This window comes from Mus caroli, chromosome 17, assembly GCF_900094665.2.
Source record: "Mus caroli chromosome 17, CAROLI_EIJ_v1.1, whole genome shotgun sequence".
Classification (NCBI taxonomy): Eukaryota; Metazoa; Chordata; class Mammalia; order Rodentia; family Muridae; genus Mus; species Mus caroli.
This window is the reverse complement of record NC_034586.1, coordinates 25,405,207-25,410,957: the sequence shown is the minus strand read 5'-3', so window position 1 is coordinate 25,410,957 and position 5,751 is coordinate 25,405,207. Positions and strand designations below refer to the sequence as shown.

At 48.7% G+C, this 5,751-nt stretch overlaps 1 protein-coding gene across 1 annotated transcript in view; it reads left to right on the top strand.

Annotated features, from left to right (window-relative positions):
- Positions 1-5,751, top strand: part of Tmem217 (transmembrane protein 217) — a 28,368-nt gene that overhangs the window by 7,273 nt on the left and 15,344 nt on the right. Inside the window, exon 2 of the mRNA XM_021149913.1 lies at positions 1,315-1,406. The gene's annotated coding sequence lies outside the window, so the exon portion shown is untranslated. The remainder of the gene's footprint in view (positions 1-1,314; positions 1,407-5,751) is intronic.

Below are 5,751 nucleotides of genomic sequence, written 5' to 3'. Positions count from 1 at the left end.
GGGGGGAGGTGAGACAAGGTTCCTCTGTATAGCCCTGACTGTCCTGGAACTCACTCTGTAGACCAGGCTGGCCTCAAACTCAGAAATCTGCCTGTCTCTGCCTCCCAAGTGCTGGGATTAAAGGTGTGTGCCACCACTGCCCAGCTAAGTCAATCATTTTTTTAAAAATGTTTAAAGGAGTGTGACTGCTGAGCCAGATCACCCTTCCATCCTTACACATTGATCAACCTGAACTGAAAAATGAATGGTTTGAGGTTCACCAGAGGTCTGTGGAACCCTCCCAATGGATGTCCTCCATGATGGCACTATGGGTGTGCTCAGCACTGCTATTATAGACCAAGATCCTAGCGAGGCATGGTGGCTAAGGCAGGCAATCCCAGCACTTGGGAGGCTAAGGCAAAAGAATTGCTGTGAGTTTCAGGCCAACCTGGGCTACTTAGTAAGATCCAGGCTAGCCTGTGCTGCAATGTGAAATCGATCTCAAATAGCTAGTTTCTGATTTAGTAGGTCTGAGGTGATACCCAAAGTCCACATTTCCCAAATGCCCCTGGGGTGACACTAACGTAGACCTATGACTTTGCTTAGCAGACTTTCTCTTACTGGTCGGCACCAGTGATCCTAGTATTTATTTACCTTAGGAATGTTTCTTAAGTATTTTAGTACATTTATTTATTTAAGCTGGGCATCGTAGTATTTAATCTAGGTGCTCAGGAGGCTGAGGCAGGCAGATCTCCGTGAGTGTCAGGTCAGCCTTGTCTATGTAATGAGTTTCAGGCCATCAGGGCTACATAGTGAGGTTCTGACTTGTGGTGGTTTGAATAGGAATCCCCCCCCCCCGCCCCCAGATTTATGTGTTTGAATGTTTGGCCATAGGGAGTGGCACTGTTTGGAAGTGCATCACTGAGGAGGCGGGGTTTTGAGGTCTCCTATGCGCAAGCTATGCCCAGTGTAGTTCACAGTCTCAAGATCTCACAGATCAAGAGTAGAACTCTCAGCTCCTCCAGCATCATGTCTGCCTTCACACCTCATGCTCCCCCACCATGATGATAACAGACTGAACCTCTGAAACTGTAAGCCAGCCACAATGAAATGTTTTCCTTTATAAGAGTTGCCATGGTCAGGGTGTATACGCACACCAAAGCACAAGCTCTCACCACAAAGTGAGCGTGGAGGTCAGAGGGCAGTCTGGGAGAACTGCTTATCTCCCTCCACTACGTAGGCCCTAAGAATCACACTCATCAGAGGAGGCTGTGCACACCCTTCCTTCTTGATTCCCCTTCTCTGTCCCCACTACTTTTTTTTTTTAAACTATAGTGTGGCCTGCCTGCTGGTAATTTGAGACAGGAGATCCCACTGGAATACATCCATAGAGAGACAAGGCCTTTGGACTTCCAGAGAGATCCGAGGTAAACTTTAACCGCAAGGAAAGAGTGGCTTGGAGAGAAAGAAGACTTTGTGACCAGAGGGAGAGTTAAGAGGGGGAAGCTTCACAGTGCACTGCCGGCCACCGAACGGAGCCCTGGTCTCTGGGGGAGAGCCTTGGGTTGGCTGGGATTTTTGGAGAAGGAGAGCCCTCTAAACTGCCAGCCTCCCCAAGGAAGAGCCAAGGGAGTTGCTGGGAGAAGGTGGAAGAGCAGCGAAGAAGCAAGAGGCTTCTGGAGGAGAGAGCAGCTGGAGCTTGGGGGAGGGGAGGGAGGATTTGGCATTTCGTTGCTGGGAATTTATTCTAAGCCAAATAGTTGGAGGCTTTTAAAGTGGCCATTGAGAAGTCAGTTGTAGAGCCAGGGCATCGCTGCACACACCTTTAATCCCAGCACTCCAGAGGTAGGAGGATCTCTGTGAGTTCCAGGCCAGCCTGGACGACAAAGTGAGTTCCTGGACAGCCAGGGCTACACAGAGAAACCCTGATGCGCAAAACCAAAAAGGAAGGAAGGAAGGAAGGAAGGAAGGAAGGAAGGAAGGAAGGAAGGAAGGAAGGGAGGAAGGGAGGAAGGGAGGAAGGGAGGAAGGGAGGGAGGGAGGAAAAGAGGGAGGAAGGGAGGAAGGGAAGAAGGAAAGAAGGAAAGAAGGAAGGAAGGAGAGACTATGCACAACCATGTTATTTGTTTGGTAACTTAACAAATAATAGGGAATAAACAGGCCTGGTGCTTATTACATGGTTTCATAGTGTAAACCCAGCACTTGAAAGGTGGAGGAAGGAGTGAGGCAGGAGCTCAGGGTCATGTTTGACTACACAGAGGTTCAAGGCCAGCCTGGGCTACACAAGATGCCCCTTCTCCCCCAAAAGGGGAGGCAATAAAAACAGCATAGGGTTTAAACATGAGAAAGCAAGTACACAGCTCACAGTGTGTGGCTTGTACTTGAATTATATTATAGTACTAGAGAGGACAAACCTGGGGCTAGCCGTATGGCTCAGTGGGCAAAGGCACTTGCTGCCAAGTCAGAGGAATAAGTTGGAGACCCAGAGCCCACGGGGCAGAAGAAGAAAAGCAACTCCTGAAAGTTGTCCTGTGCACGCTCACACAGACACAAACACACACTGAGAGACACAGAGAGAGAGACACACACAAACACAGAGATACACTGAGAGACACAGAGAAACACACAGAGAGAGACACACATGCAGAGAGACACAAAGACACACACAAAGAGAGACACACATAAACACACACACAGACACATACAAAGACACACACAACTAATTTTAATTAGGTTTTTTTTTTAGTTTTATGAGTACTCATGTTTTGCCTAAATGTATGTCCGTTCATCACGTACTTGCCTTGTGCCTAAGGAGGCCAGAAGACATTGGAGATGACCCAAGTTCAATTCCCAGCAGCTGGGGGTTTGGAGAGATGGCTCAGAGGTTGAGAGCACTGACTGCTCTTCCAGAGGTCCTGAGTTCAATTCCTAATAACCACATGGTGGCTCACCGCCATCTGTAATGGGATCTGGTGCCCTCTTCTGGCATGCAGGCATATATGCAGGCAAAATACTGTACATAATAAATAAATAAATAAATCTTTAAAAACCAATTCCCAGCCGCTATCAGGCAGATCCAACCTTCTGTAACTCCAGTTCCAGGGGATTTGATGCCCTCTTCTCGTGGCAGGCAGGGCTGGAAAAGGAGCTGGAGAAGGGGCTGGGAAGACTCAGTCAGTAGAGCATTTACCTTAAAAGCTTGAGAGCCTGACTTTGATCCCCAGATCAAACATGCTGGGCCAGCAAACTTGCTCTCCCAGCATCCCAGAGGCAGAGAGAAGACAGTGCCTGATGCTTGCCGGCCAGCATTCAGTCTAACCCAACTGATGGGTTCCAGGTCAATGAAAGAGCCTGTCACAATAGAAAAGCAGGTGGATGCTGATTCCAAGGATAACACCCAAGGCTGTCCTCCTGCCTCCAACCGCCTGTGCTCACACATGCATACATTAGTTCTTGTAAAGAGGCAAGTTCGGTCAGTAAGGACGGCTCAGTGGATGGCTCAGTAGGTGGAACTTACTGCCATTCTTGATGCCTGGAGTTCAGTCCCTGAGATCCACATGGGTCATTGTGCTTTAACCTCCCAAGATACATGCTCAAAGAAGTAATTAGTCTCCTGGGGGCGGGGTTGAGACAGGGCTTCTCTGGGTAGCCCTGACTATCCTGGAACTTGCTCTGTAGACCAGGCTGGCCTTGGAACTCTGCCTGCCTCTGCCTCCCCAATGCTGGGATTAAAGGCATGTGCCATCACACCCTGGCAGTAATTAGGTCTTTGAAAGGGCAAGACTGTGAGCCAGCCAGTCCCTGATGAACCGCCCTGCGGTCTGAAAGCTGCTTAGCCCATTTGTAGGTAGAATAGCAATGCTATTAAAGAATCATTTACCATAAACACTGAAGTTGTAGCTTCATGACATTCTCGCACATCACAAAATGTTCTCTCAGTCTCCCCCAACAGTTTTAAACTGTAAAAGCCATGCTCAGCTCACAGGCCTTACACAGCAGATTCATCCCACAGCGGACGGCTGCCGGTCCCAGGCAGTAAATAAGGACACGGCAGATGACAGAGAGTAGGCTGGGCAGCTTCCAACCCTCACCGACTTCGCTCTCTTTTCTGTCCAGGAGGCCACCATCCCAAGCTAAAGTCTCCACACACGTCGCAGACGACTACATATGTGTGTGTGCAGCAACAACACGTCTCTTGTGTTTTGAAACTTTATAAATAGCATCACACAGTACATATGCTGTAGCACCTGGCTCCTTTCCCTCCGCATTCTGTTAATACACGGAGTTCAAGTCTGTTCTGTGTACGGCACATGCAGCCATGTGACGTGCGCTCTGGTTTTATTACCAGTGGGTTTTCCTCTCCGCAGCAATGGTTGGCAAGTTTTGTTCTTACGCTTCTTCCTTCCTTCCTTCCTTCCTTCCTTCCTTCCTTCCTTCCTTCCTCACTTCCTTCCTTCTTTCCTTTCTTTCTTTCCAGGTTTTCTTCTGTGTAGCCCTGGCTGTCCTAGAACTCATTCTGTAGACCAGGCTAGCCTCAGACTCACAGAGATGCACCTGCCTCTGCCTCCCGAGTGCTGGGATTGAAGGTGTGCATCACCACTGCCCGGATGCTTTGTTCTTTCTTTCTCTCTTTCTCCCTTTCTCCCTTTCTCCCTTTCTCTCTTTCTCTCTTTCTCTCTTTCTCTCTTTCTCTCTTTCTTTTTTTCTTCCTCTAATTTTTAAAGATTTATTTATTGTATGCGTATGAGTACAGTGTCACTGTCTTCAGACACCAGAAGGGGGCATCAGATCCCCATTACAGATGGTTGTGAGCCACCTTGTAGTCACTGGGAATTGAACTCAGGACCTCTGGAAGAGCAGTCAATGCTCTTAACCACTGAGCCATCTCTAGAGCCCCTGTTCTTTGTTTAAAATAAAATAATAAAATATTTTAGATGGTGGTAGTGCACACCTTTAATCCCAGAATTTGAGAGTCAAAGGCAGGTGGAACTCTTAGTTGGAGTTAAGGAAGATGCAAAGCCAACAATTAAAAAGAAAAAAAGGCGGGTGGGGGGCTGTTCCAGGGAGGGGAGGAATAGCCCCCAGGATCTGGTGTCAAAAGACTCTCAGTGTAACTACAGAGTCACAAGATCCTCTTCAGCTTAGCAGTGCCCTTGGTGACCCAGCCCCACGGAGCGCTGCACCCATTGGCTAGCAGCGTGAACGGCCTCAATTCTTCTCTTGGAGACCTTCTCTTTCTGTCTCCAGGATCACCTTCCCAGTTGCCTTTGTCAGTGAGAATTTTGTGAACATTACCCAAACACGACATAAAAAGGCGCTTGTGTGATTGGGCTTGCTCTCACCCACCGCCATGAGAGCCTGCCTAGGCTAGCCTGCTATGCCATAAAGAGGATGTGGAGCCAAGCCAAGCCCCTAGAAGCGAGCCCAGCTGAGGCCACACTAGGTCAGCCAACAGGCAGTTGAGCCTCAGATGCATGAATGAGCTCAACCAAAATCAACAGTGCTTCCCGGCCAACTGACAATCCACCCAGACACGTTAGCGAGGCCCGCTGAGATCAGCCCAGTTCAGCTGGCCTCAAGATAAGTGGATCACCTCAGACACGTGAGTTGAAGACAGCATCGCTGTAGTAACTGCTGAAGCTCTCCGTTGATCCTATGACATGGCACTAGAACTTTTTAAAATATATTTTTTCTGTCTTTTTAGCATCATGTTTTCCCCTTTTATTGAAAATAGAGGGGGCTGGTGAGATGGCTCAGTGGGTAAGAGCACCC